The 13,746-nt window shown below is 51.5% G+C and overlaps 1 protein-coding gene across 2 annotated transcripts in view; it reads right to left on the bottom strand.

Annotated features, from left to right (window-relative positions):
* Window positions 1-13,746, bottom strand: part of cwc27 (CWC27 spliceosome associated cyclophilin) — a 276,041-nt gene that overhangs the window by 154,836 nt on the left and 107,459 nt on the right. The gene's annotated exons all lie outside the window — the stretch shown is intronic.

The following is a 13,746-nucleotide window of genomic DNA, read 5'->3' as shown; positions in this document are numbered from 1 at the left end:
CCATCGGCTCCTTCCTAGTCGTTCCAGCAGCAACCCGGTATCCCCCCCCCCCCCCCCACCCACCCCAGGCTAGGACCCCACCTAGCCGCGACGCACCCTCCATGGTACTTCCGTGAGTCAGCTGACTTCTGCTGACCCCGGCAGCTCCCGCCAAAACCTATCCCCTCCCGGCATGGGGTCATCTCCCTCTTGCCACACCTCCTTGGCATTGCTGCAGCGTGTGAAAGAAGACCCGTAGAGGCCCCACCCCCACCGCAAGCTCCACACCCCTGCCCCGCAGCGCGGGAAACCAGAGGAAAGCCCGCGCTTTCACACTGCCACATCCCACCCTTTTGACGCAGTTCCCCAAAATCCAGCTTCCCCTCAATCCCCAGCCCCGTACAGAAGAGAACATATAGAACACAAACCCCCAACACTCCCCACCTAACCCACAACCATGCCCAACAAACAAACCCACCCGTAAACAGAGCAAACAGAAAACCAGCATACATAACACACATGTCGAAGTTAAAAAAGTTGAAACAGTTGGAACAAAACAGCCACAGCGGAAACAACGCCGGCCAAAGTATGTCCCCAGGCCCTAGTTCGAGTCCAGCTTCTCCGCCTGTACAAAGGCCCACGCCTCCTCCGGGGACTCGAAGTAATGGTGCCGGTCCTTGTATGTCACCCACAGGCGCGCAGGCTGCAGCATTCCAAACCTGACCTGCTTAGCATGAAGCACCGCCTTCGTCCGGTTGAACCCGGCCCGCCGCTTAGCCACATCCGCACTCTAGTCCTGGTAGATCCTCACTACCGAATTCTCCCATTTACTGCTCCTCTCTTTCTTGGCCCAGCGCAGCATACACTCCCGGTCACTGAATCGGTGGAACCGCACCAGCACCGCCCTCGGGGGCTCACCTGCCTTGGGCCTCCTGGCCATCACTCTGTGCGCTCCCTCAAGCTCCAGGGGCAAATGGAAGGACCCCGCTCCCACCAACGAGCTCAACATCGTGGTCACATACGCCGGGAGATCCAAGCCCTCCAGCCCCTCCGCCAGGCCCAGGATCCTCAGATTCTTTCGCCTCGTGCGAACGTCCAGCTCCTCCAAGCGGTCCTGCCACTTTTTATGAAGTGCCTCGTGCAACTCCACTTTTCCCACGAGAACCACGGCCTCCTCCTCTCTTTCAACGGCCTGACGCTGCAACTCCCGAATAGACTCCTCCTGGGCCGCCTGGGTCCCAAGCAGCTTGGTCGTAGTTGCATTCATGGAGTCCAGCAGCTCAGCCTTTAGCTCAGCAAAACGTAGGAGCGAGGCCTGTTGCTCCTGCGCCTACTTCCTCCAGTCCTCGGGTGTTGCGCCGGCCGCCATTTTGTTTTTCTTCCCCCGTTTGTTTTGGGGAGTTACTGCAGCCTTTTTCACCATATAGTGTGGGGAAAGTTCTTCCAGGCACCTTCCCCCACCGGGATGCGTAGAAACAGCGCCGTTTGGGGCCCTCAAAACGGCCCAAAAGTCCCTAAATAGCGGGAGCGCCGGCCGCTATTTTGTTTTTCTTCCCCCGTTTTTTGGGGGGAGTTACTGCAGCCTTTTTCTTCTTCCAACTCCGGGTGAGCACCATATAGTGTGGGGCAAGTTCTTCCAGGCACCTTCCCCCACCGGGATGCGTAGAAACAGCGCCGTTTGGGGCCCTCAAAACGGCCCAAAAGTCCCTAAATAGCGGGAGCTACTGAACGTGCGGCTTAGCTCCGTATAGCCGGAAGTCGGGGGAAGGGGAAGTTGGAGGCCCGTAGAGGGAGACAATAGTGGGATTGGAGGTAGAGGCAGGAGCGGCCGGGGTCAGCATGAGTCAGCTGACTTATGGGAGAGCAATGGGGGAGGGGGGTAATTGGGGTTAAGCGGATGCTTGACTTAGGAGAGGGGGATAGAGGGGGTGGGGGCTGAGATGCTGCTTTGCTGGCTGTAGGGGAAGCAACTTTCGGAGTTAAAGGGGGAATCAGGATGGGAGGCGCGGACACGTGGCTGGCCTAAAAAAGGGGATGGTTAGTCGGCAAGGGGGGATAATCAACCCTCCCACCAGGCTGATCACGTGGAACGTGAGGGGCCTAAATGGGCCGGTCTAGAGGGCCCGTGTGTTCTCCCACTTAAAGGGGCTAAAGCAGACATAGCCATGCTACACGAAACGCATCTGAATCTCGCTGATCAAACTAGGCTGAGGAAGGGATGGGTGAGGCAGGTCTCTCACTCGGGGCTGAATGCGAAGACCTGGGGGGGGGGGGTGGACACTTTAACACGGTCCTGGACCTGGCACTGGAAAGGTCTAGGTCTAGATCGGATAAGAGGCCGGCAGCGGCCAAGGCCTCGAGGGGGTTCATGGACCAGATGGGGAGAATTGACCCGTGGAGATTCGCTCGCCAAGGGCGAAGGAGTTTTCTTTCTTCTCCCATGTCCACAAAGTGTACTCGCGGATCCATTTTTTCGTGGTGAGCAGGGCGCTAATCCCGAGAGTGGAGGGGGTAGAGTACTCAGCCATTGCGGTCTCGGACCATGCTCCGCACTGGGTGGGGTTGAGTGTGGGGGCGGAGAGAGGCCGACGCCCTATATGGAGACTGGACGTTGGACGATTGGCGGGTGAGGAGGTCTGTGGGCGGATTAGGAGGAGTATCCAAAACTATGTGGCGACCAATGATACAGGGGACGTTTCAGTGAGTGTGGTCTGGGAGGCGCTGAAGGCAGTTATCAGGGGGGAGCAAATTTCTATCAGGTCCCACAGAGAGGAGAAGGATAGGATGGAGAGGGAGAGGTTGGTGGGGGAGATAATAAGAACTAGGAGCAGGAGTAGGCCATCTGGCCCCTCGAGCCTGCTCCGCCATTCAATGAGATCATGGCTGATCTTTTGTGGACTCAGCTCCACTTTCCGGCCCGAACACCATAACCCTTAATCCCTTTTTTCTTCAAAAAAACTATCTATCTTTTTTTTTAATAATTTTATTGAGGTAGTTTTTGGCTTTATAAACAGTTACAGACATCATCAGAAAGAAAGCAAAAAAGTGCAAACATCCACGTACTTTCAATACTTCCATCGTAACATATTGCACAAGCCCGCTCCTCTCTCACCGGTACTACCCGACATATTTTCCCTCCTACTCTACTCTACTCTACCCTCCCTCCCCCCCACCCCCTGCTGACGCTCACTCTCCCGCAAAGAAGTCAATAAATGGTTGCCACCTCCGGGCGAACCCCTGCACAGATCCCCTCAGGACGAACTTAATTTTTTCCATACCCAGGAAACTCGACATGTCCGCAAGCCACCACTCAGTCTTCGGGGGCTTTGAGTCCCTCCACGCCAATAGTATTCGCTGCCGGGCTATCAGGGAAGCAAAGGCCAAAACATCGGCCTCTTTCTCCCCCTGGACCCCCGGGTCTTCCGAAAACCCCAAAAATTGCCACCCCTGGACTCATCACCACCCTTGTTTTTAGCACCCGGGACATGACCCCCGCAAAACCCTCCCAGTACCCCCTCAGCTTAGGGCATGCCCAAAACATGTGAACGTGGTTCGCTGGTCCTCCCGCACACCTAGCGCATTTGTCCTCTATCCCGAAGAATTTGTTCTTCCGAGCCTCCGTCATATGGGCCCGGTGAACGACCTTAAATTGAATCAGCCCGAGCCTAGCACATGTCGCGGTCGAATTTACCCTACTCAGGGCCTCTGCCCACAGCCCATCCTCCATTTCCCCGCCTAGCTCCTCCTCCCATTTAAGTTTCAATTCCTCTTTCTGGGACCCTTCCTCCCTCATGAGCACCTTATAAATACCCGAGACTCTACCCTCCCCTTCTTCCCTCCCAGAGACTATTCTGTCTAGGATCCCCATTGGCGGGAGGCGTGGGAAAGATGGGACCTGTCTACAAACAAAGTCCCGCAACTGTAGGTATCTAAAGTCATTTCCCCTTACCAACCCAAATTTCTCCTCCAAGCTCCTCAAACTCGCAAAGCTCCCTTCCAGGAACATATCACCCACCCTTCCCGCCCCCGCCCGCCGCCATACTCGGAACCCCCCATCCATACTCCCGGGGGCAAACCGATGGTTGTCGCAGATTGGCGCCCAGACAGACGCCCCCATCTCCCCTACATGCCTCCTCCACTGGCCCCATATCCGCAGGGTCACCACCACTACCGGGCTGGTGGTGTACTTGGCCGGCGGCAGCGGTAGAGGAGCCGTGACCAGGGCTGCCAAGCTGGAGCCCCTGCACGAAGCCGCCTCCACCCGCTCCCAAATAGACCCCGTACCCACCATCCACTTCCTTATCATAGCGATGTTGGCCGCCCAGTAATAATTAATCAGACTCGGCAAAGCCAGCCCTCCCTCGCTGCGGTTCCTCTCCAACATCACCTTCTTCACCCGCGGGGATTTTCCCGCCCAGACAAAGCTCATGATCATCCCATTAACTCTTTTGAAGAAGGACTGTGGGATAAAGATCGGGAGGCACTGAAAAATAAACAGAAATCGAGGGAGGATTGTCATCTTTACAGTCTGGACCCTCCCTGCCAATGACAGCGGGAGTGCATCAAATCTCCGAAACTCTCCCTTCATTTGCTCCACCACCCTGGCCAAATTTAACTTATGCAGCCTGCCCCAGTCTCGTGCCACCTGGATTCCCAAATACCGGAAATTTTCCTCAACCAGCCTAAACGATGGCCCTCTCAATCTGTTCTCCTGGCCCCTTGCCTGGACCACAAACATTTCGCTCTTGACTGTATTTAATTTGTATCCTGAGAACTGGCCGAACTTCCTCAGCATTCCCAGTATACTTCCCATCCCGGCCACTGGGTCCGACACGTACAGGAGCAGGTCGTCTGCATAAAGAGAGACCCTATGTTCAACCCCGTCCCTCACCATCCCCTTCCATCCCTCTGCGGCTCTCAGCGCAATCGCCAGCGGCTCTATGGCCAGCGCAAACAGCAGCGGGGAGAGCGGGCAGCCCTGTCTGGTCCCTCAGTACAACCTAAAGTACTCCGACACTTCTCTGTTGGTCCTGACGCTGGCCCTCGGGGCCTGATATAATAGTTTGATCCAATCCACCAATCCCTCCCCGAACCCAAACCGTCCGAGCACCTCCCATAGATAGTCCCACTCCACCCGGTCAAAGGCCTTCTCGGCGTCCATTGCCACCACTACCTCCACCTCCCTACCCACTGGGGGCATCATTATCACATTAAGTAATCTTCTCAGGTTGGCTGCCAGCTGCCTACCTTTCACGAACCCAGTTTGATCCTCCCCAATCATCTCCGGTACGCAGTCCTCCATTCTACCCGCCAGTACCTTTGCCAGGAGCTTGGCGTCTACATTAATCAGGGAGATTGGCCTGTAGGGTCCGCACGCCTCCGTGTCTTTACCCCGCTTCAATATCAGTGATATAGTGGCTTGTGACATTGTCGGCGGCAGGGTCCCTCTGTCCCTTGCCTCATTGAAAACCTTCGCCAAGACCTGGCCCACCAGCTCAGGGAACTTCCTATAGAACTCTACTGGGTATCCATCCGGCCCCGGAGACTTCCCCGACTGCATGGCCTTTAGGCCCCCCAATACCTCCTCTACTCTAATCAGGGCCCTCAGCTCTTCCACTCGCCCCCCACCTACTGTTGGGAAGGTTAACCCGTCCAGAAACCTTTTCATCCCCTCCTCCCCGTGTGTGCGTGGGTTTCCTCCGGGTGCTCCGGTTTCCTCCCACAGTCCAAAGATGTGCGGGTTAGGTGGATTGGCCATGCTAAATTGCCCGTAGTGTCCTAATAAAGTAAGGTTAAGGGGGGGTTATTGGGTTACGGGTATAGGGTGGTTACGTGGGTTTGAGTAGGGTGATCATGGCTCAGCACAACATCGAGGGCCGAAGAGCCTGTTCTGTGCTGTACTGTTCTATGTTCTATGTTCTTCCGGCGGCTCTGAAGTATACAGCTTACGATAGAAGTCCCGGAATACCTTATTCAATTCTGCCGGGTCCTCCACTTTGCGCCCCCCCCCCCCCGTCCCTCACTCTACCTATTTCCCTGGCCGCCTCCCTCCTCCTGAGTTGCTGCGCTAACAGTCTGCTAGCCTTTTCCCCATGCTCGTACACCACTCCCCTCGCCTTCCTAAGCTGTTCCACGGCCCTACTCGTGGATAGTGCCCCCAGTTCCGCCTGTAGTCTCTGCCTCTCCCTGAGTAAAACCTCCCCCGGGGACTCCGCGTGCTCTTCATCTATCCGACCCATTTCCCTGACCAATCTATCCATCTCTGCCCGGTCTGCCTTGGCTCTGTGGGCCCCAATTGAAATCAGCTCCCCCCCGCACTACTACCTTTAGCGCCTCCCACAGGGTCTCCGCTGAGACCTCCCCCGTGTCATTCACCTGCAGGTAATTTTGCATACATCTCCGAAGCCTCTCGCAGATCCCCTCCTCCGACAGCAGTCCCACATCTAACCTCCATTGCGGGCGTTGGTAGCTCGCTCCCCCGATCTGCAGGTCCACCCAATGCGGGGCATGGTCTGAGATAGTAATTGACGAATATTCCGTGTTCTTTACCTCCCCCCTACAGTCCCTGCTTAGTACAAAGAAATCTATCCTAGAATATACTTTATGGACGTGCGACTAAAACGAGTAATCCCTTCCTGTTGGCTGTCTATCTCTCCAGGGGTCCACTGCCCCCATTTGCTCCATAAACCCTTTCAGCTCCCTTGCCATTGCTGAGAGTCTACCCGTTCTGGGACACGACCGATCCAAAGTCGGGTCAAGGACCATGTTAAAGTCCCCTCCCATTATTAGCCTGCGAGAATCCAGGTCCGGGATCTTCCCCAGCACTCTTTTAATGAAGTCCACGTCATCCCAGTTCGGGGCATATATATTCACCAGCACCACTCTTCTCCCCTCCAGTCTGCCCCATACCATCAGGTATCTGCCCCCCCGTCTGCAGATATGCCCTCTGCCTCAAATTGCACGCGCTTGTTGATCATGATTGCCACCCCTCTGGACTTCGAGTCCAAGTCCGAGTGGAAGACCTGGCTAATCCAGCCCTTCCTTAGCCTGGTCTGCTCAGACACTTTCAGATGTGTCTCCTGCAACATAATTACGTCCGCCCTCAGAGCCCGCAAGTGCGCGAACACCCGCGCCCTCTTAACCGGCCCATTCAGTCCCTTGACGTTCCAGGTGATCAGCCTGGTCGGGGGGCACAACCCACCCCCCCACCCCGCCGGTCAGCCATAGCCTTTCTTGGGCCGGCCCCCGGCCCGTGCGTTGCGCCATTCCTGGCCCGCCCTTTGGCTGCCTCCACCCTCAACCTCCTCTCCAGTGCCTATTTCAAGTCCCTCCCACGTCAGCAGAACAACCCTCCCCCCCCTAACCACATCCCCCGATACCCCCACCCCTGCCATCTACTGGCTGTGACCTCCCCCCCCCCACCTGACTCCCTTGACTAGCCAATCTGCTAGCCCGGTGACTCAACACTCCGGCACCTTCCTGTCTCATTCCCATTGTTTCCCCGTCCTCATCCCCACTCCCTGGCGCCCCATCCCCCTCTCCAACCCACTGGGGCAAGCCGGCTCCAGTGTCTTCCGCGAGCTGCACCAAAAAGTACAAATCAGCCCAAACAGGAAAAAACAGAAAAAAAGAGGAAAAAGCACAACAAAGAAAACCCAAAAAAACACCCACAAAAACCCCCCCCATAAGAGAAAAGAGAGACAAAGAGTCCCAAATGTTCCACCTGGCCCCTTTGGCCCAGCAAACCGTTAAGCAGCAGTCCAGGCCCATTCGGCGTACCTTCCCACGGTAATCCTCGGGCCCTAATTCGCGTCCTTGGGGCCCCTGGTCCCTCACAAAATCCATCGCTTCTTCGGGCTCGGAGAAGTAGTGGTGTTGACCCTGGTACGTGACCCATAGGCGAGCTGAGAACAGCAGACCAAACTTCACGTGCTTCTTGAACAGCACCTCCTTGACATTCTTAAAGGCTGCTTGCCGCCGAGCCACCTCTTGGCTTAGGTCCTGGTAAATGCGGATAACATTGTTGTTCGACGTGCTGCTCCTGGTGCTCTTTGCCCACCGCAGCACCCGCTCCTTGTCCACGAACCTGTGGAAACTAATCACCATCGGGCGGGGGGTCCGCCCGGTCGCCCCTGCCTTACCTGCACTCTGTGCGCCCCCTCCAGCTCCGGCGGTCGCGGAAAGGCTTCGGCCCCCAACAGCTGCTTCAGCAGGTCTACTACAAACGCTGCAGCATCAGCTCCCTCAGCCCCCTCCGGGAGGCCGACCATCCTCAGGTTGTTCCTGCGGACTCTATTCTCCAGCTCCTCCACTCTGTCCAGCAGTCTTCTCTGCCGCTCTTTCAGGCCGTCAACTTTTAGCGCTGCAACCGTCTGCGCATCCGCCTGCTCCTCCACCGCCTCTCCCAGCTCCTTAACTTTAACATCCTGCGCATCCAGCCTCTGGTTCAACTGATCCACCGCTTTCTGGATTGGGTCCAAGCTGTCCCGCTTCAGCGCTTCAAAACTGGACTTCATTACCTGGAGCATGTTATCCAGCGCCTGCTGGATTGCTGAGTCCGGGGTCCGTGTGTCCGCCATCTTAGGTCCCAGGTAATTTTCTTCAGGTCCTTGTCTCTGTCCCTTTTTCTCCTTCTTTTTCTGCCTTCTGGTCTCCCGCTGTTCCATGTGCCGCAGCCCGCTCCTCCGCACTTTCATTGCCACCCTCCTTCGCCCAGCTCCTTAAATTTTTCCTTCTGGGCATCTGAAGTGGGTCCCAGTTGTCCTGCTTCAGCGACTCCAAAACTTTTTTTCTTTTTCTCATGGAGGAAGGAAGGTCCGTGGGTCCGCCATCTTACATTCCAGGTAAGTTTCCTCTGCTCCTTGCCTCCGTCTCTCTCTCTCTTCCCCTACCTGCTGGCCTCCCACGATTCCATAAGCTGCAACCCGCTCTCCAGCTTTTTCGCGGCAGCCTTTTTGCCACCCCCGTGGTCCCGCTATCGCGGGGAATCAGCTCCAAAGCCCCGCCGGAGTGAGAGCCCGCCGAATGTGCGGCTCACTATAACATCGCCGCCACCGGAAGTCCCAAAAACTATCTATCTTTACCTTAAAAACATTTAATGAAGGAGCCTCAACTGCTTCACTGGGCAAGGAATTCCATAGATTCACAACTCTTTGGGTGAAGAAGTTCCTCCTAAACTCAGTCCTAAATCTACTTCCCCTTATTTGGAGGCTATGCCCCCTAGTTCTGCTTTCACCCGCCAGTGGAAACAACCTACCCGCATCTATCCTATCTATTCCCTTCATAATTTTAAATGTTTCAATAAGATCCCCCCCTCATCCTTCTAAATTCCAACGAGTACAGTCCCAGTCTACTCAACCTCTCCTCGTAATCCAACCCCTTCAGCTCTGGGATTAACCTCGTGAATCTCCTCTGCACACCCTCCAGTGCCAGCACGTCCTTTCTCAAGTAAGGAGACCAAAACTGAACACAATACTCCAGGTGTGGCCTCACTAACACCATATACAATTGCAGCATAACCTCCCTAATCTTAAACTCCATCCCTCTATCAATGAAGGACAAAACTCCATTTGCCGCCTTAATCACCTGCTGCACCTGTAAACCAACTTTCTGTGATTCATGCACTAGCACACCCAGGTCTCTCTGCACAGCAGCATGCTTTAATATTTTATTGTTTAAATAATAATCCCGTTTGCTGTTATTCCTACCAAAATGGATAACCTCACATTTGCCAACATTGTATTCCAGACCCTAGCCCATTCACTTAACCTATCCAAATCCCTCTGCAGACTTCCAGTATCCTCTGCACTTTTCACTTTACCACTCATCTTAGTGTCATCTGCAAACTTGGACACATTGCCCTTGGTCCTCAACTCCAAATCATCTATGTAGATTGTGAACAATTGTGGGCCCAACACGGATCCCTGAGGGACACCACTAGCTACTGATTGCCAACCAGAGAAACACCCATTAATCCACACTCTTTGCTTTCTATTAATTAACCAATCCTCTATCCATGCTACTACTTTACCCTTAATGCCATGCATCTTTATCTTATGCAGCAGCCTTTTGTGTGGCACCTTGTCGAAAGCTTTCTGGAAATCCAGATATACCACATCCATTGGCTCCCCGTTATCCACTGCACTGGTAATGTCCTCAAAAAATTCTACTAAATTGGTTAGGCACGACCTTTATGAACCCATGCTGCGTCTGCCCAATGGGACAATTTCTATCCAGATGCCTCGCTATTTCTTCCTTGATGATAGTTTCCAGCATCTTCCCTACTACCGAAGTTAAGCTCACTGGCCTATAATTTCCTGCTCTCTGCCTACCTCCTTTTTTTAAACAGTGGTGTCACGTTTGCTAATTTCCAATCCACCGGGACCACCCCACAGTCTAGTGAATTTTGGTAAATCATCACTAGTGCATCTGCAATTTCCCTAGCCATCTCTTTTAGCACTCTGGGATGCATTCCATCAGGGCCAGGAGACTTGTCTATCTTTAGCCCCATTAGCTTGCCCATCACTATCTCCTTAGTGATAACAATCCTCTCAAGGTTATCACCTGTCATAACCTCATTTCTATCAGTCACTGGCATGTTATTTGTGTCTTCCACTGTGAAGACCGATCCAAAAAACCTGTTCAGTTCCTCAGCCATTTCCTCAGATCCCATTATTAAATCTCCCTTCTCATCCTCTAAAGGACCAATATTTACCTTAGCCACTCTTTTTTGCATTATATATTTGTAAAAACTTTTGCTGTCGGCTTTTATATTCTGAGCAAGTTTACTCTCATACTCTATCTTACTCTTCTTTATAGCTTTTTTAGTAGCTTTCTGTTGCCCCTTAAATATTTCCCAGTCCTCTAGTCTCCCACCAATCTTTGCCACTTTGTGTGCTCTTTCCTTCAATTTGATATTCTCCCTTATTTCCTTAAATATCCACGGTCGATTTTCACTCTTTCTACCGTCCTTCCTTTTTGTGGGTATAAACCTTTGCTGAGCACTGTGAAAAATCGCTTGGAAGGTTCTCCACTGTTCCACCATAAAGTCTTTGCTCCCAGTCTACCTTAGCTAGTTCTTCTCTCATCCCATTGTAATCTCCTTTGTTTAAACACAAAACACTAGTATTTGATTTTACTTTCCCACCCTCCATCTGTATTTTAAATTCCACCATATTGTGATCGCTCCTTCCGAGAGGATCCCTAACTATGATATCATGAATCAATCCTGTCTCATTACACAGGACAAGATCTAGGACCGCTTGTTCCCTCGTAGGTTTCATTACATACTGTTCTAGGAAACTATCGCGGATACATTCTATAAACTCATCCTCAAGGTTGCCTTGACCGACCTAGTTAAACCAATCGACATGTAGATTAAAATCCCCCATGATGACTGCTGTACAATTTCTACATGCATCAGTTATCTCTTTGTTTATTGCCTGCCCCACCATAATGTTACTATTTGGTGGCCGATAGACTACTCCTATCTGACTTTTTCGCCTTACTATTCCTGATTTCCACCCAAATGGATTCAACCTTATCCTCCATAGCACCGATATCATCCCTAACTATTGCCCGGATATCATGCTTAAATAATAGAGCTACACCACCTCCCTTACCATCCACTCTGTCCTTCCGAATAGTTTGATACCCTCGGATATTTAACTCCCAGTCGTGACCATCCTTTAACCATGTTTCAGTAATGGCCACTAAATCATAGTCAGGGTGGACAGGAGGTATGCGGAATCCCCCGAGGAGGGGTTGTTAAAAGAGCGCCAGAGTCAGCAGGCGGAATTTGACTTGCTTACCACAGGGAAAGCAGAGGCTCAGTTGAGGAAGTTACAAGGAGCGGTGTACGAGTATGGGGAGAAGGCAAATAGGATGCTGGCGCACCAACTACGGAAGAGAGAGGCGGCCAGGGAAATTGGGGGAATTAGGGACGGGGGGGGGGGTAACACGGTCCTGAGCTCGGAAAGGATCAATGAGGTCTTCAAGGATTTCTATGGTAAATTGTATGAGTCAGAACCCCCTGGAAGGGACGAAACAATTCTTGGACCAACTGAGGTTTCCGAAGGTGGAAGAGGAGCTCGTGGAGGGATTAGGGGCCACGATTGAGTTGGAGGAGCTGTTTAAAGGTTTGGAGGGTATGCAGTCGGGCAAGGCCTCAGGACCGGAGGGATATCCTGTAGAATTCTATAGGAAGTTCTCAGAGCTGTTGAGCCCGCTATTGTTGAGAACCTTCAACGAGGCAAAGGAAAGGGGAACCCTTCCCCCGACTATGTCGGGCCTTGATTTTGCTCATCCTTAAACGCGATAAGGACCCGTTGCAATGTTGCTCTTACAGGCCGATATCGCTCCTTAATGTAGACGCCAAACTGTTGGCCAAGGATAGGATAAGAGTCCATTCTTGCAACTGCATTAACCTTTCTATAGTCCACACACAACCGTTGGGTACCATCTGGTTTAGGTACCATCACTATGGGTGAGTTCCATTGGCTGCAACCCACTTCAATTATGCCATTTTAAGCATAGTCTCAATCTCTTTGTTAACCTATGCCAATTTTAAAGGGTTAAGTCTATATGGATGTTGTTTGATTGGAACAGCATTTCCCACATCTACATCACGTATAGCCATTTTAGTACTTCCCAATTTATCTCTACAAACTTGCCCATGTGATATCAATAACTCTTTCAGGTCAGTCGCTTTTCCTCTGAAAGGGAACTCAACGATTTATCCCATTTTTAAGAACATTCTCGTTTTCCAATTTAATTTGAGGTATCTCAAATTGACAGTCATCTGGATTTGGTTCGTCACTTTGAGTTAGAATCATTAAAACCTTATTTTTCTCTCCTTCCCTTTAAAAGTACCTTTTAAACATATTCATATGACACACTCGGTGAGTCTTCCTTCTATCCGGCATTTTTAACCACATAATTCACCTCACTTACAGTCCACAAAACGTTGCTTTTAAAGGTTCACCTACCACTGGAAACGATACTAAAACTTGATCTCCACTGGCAAAACTACAAACTTTGGATTTCTTGTCTGCTACCCGTTTCATCACATTTTGTGCAACTTTTAAATGTTGTCTAGCCAATTCACCTGCTCTATTTAATCGTTCCCTAAAATTTGACACGTAATCCAATAATGTAATTTCCGATTTCTTACTCACCAATTTTTCCTCAAACAATTTAAGTGGTCCTCTTAGCTCATGACCAAAAATTAGTTCAAAAGGACTGAATTTGGTTGACTCATTAGGTGCATCCCTAATTGCAAACAGTATGAATGGAATTCCTTTATCCCAATCCTCTGGATAATCTTGCCACTAAGCCCTCAACATTGTCTTTAATGTCTGATGCCACCTTTCTAATGCTCCCTGCGATTCTGGATGGTACGCAATTGATTTAAATTGTTTTGTTCCTGAGATATCCATAACTTCTTTGAATAATCTTACGGTAAAATTTGAACCTTGATCCGATTGTATTTGTGTGGGTAGTCCATATCTAGTAAAGAATTTAAGTAACTCCTCCACAATCTTTTTAGCTATAATATTACATACTGGATTGGCTTCTTGAAACCTAGTAGACACATCCATTACAGTCAAAAGATATTGATTCCCACTTTTCGTTTTAGGAAGCTGTCCTGTGCAATCAATTAGGACCCTTGTAAAAGGTTCCTCAAATGCTGGAATGGGTATCAAGGGTGCTGGTTTTATCACTGCTCGAGATTTCCCTATCACTTGACATGTGTGACATGATTGACAA

The sequence above is a fragment of the Scyliorhinus canicula genome, chromosome 3 (genome assembly GCF_902713615.1).
Source record: "Scyliorhinus canicula chromosome 3, sScyCan1.1, whole genome shotgun sequence".
Lineage (NCBI taxonomy): Eukaryota > Metazoa > Chordata > Chondrichthyes > Carcharhiniformes > Scyliorhinidae > Scyliorhinus > Scyliorhinus canicula.
Note: the sequence above shows the minus strand (reverse complement) of the source record. Positions and strands in the feature narration are given on the sequence as shown.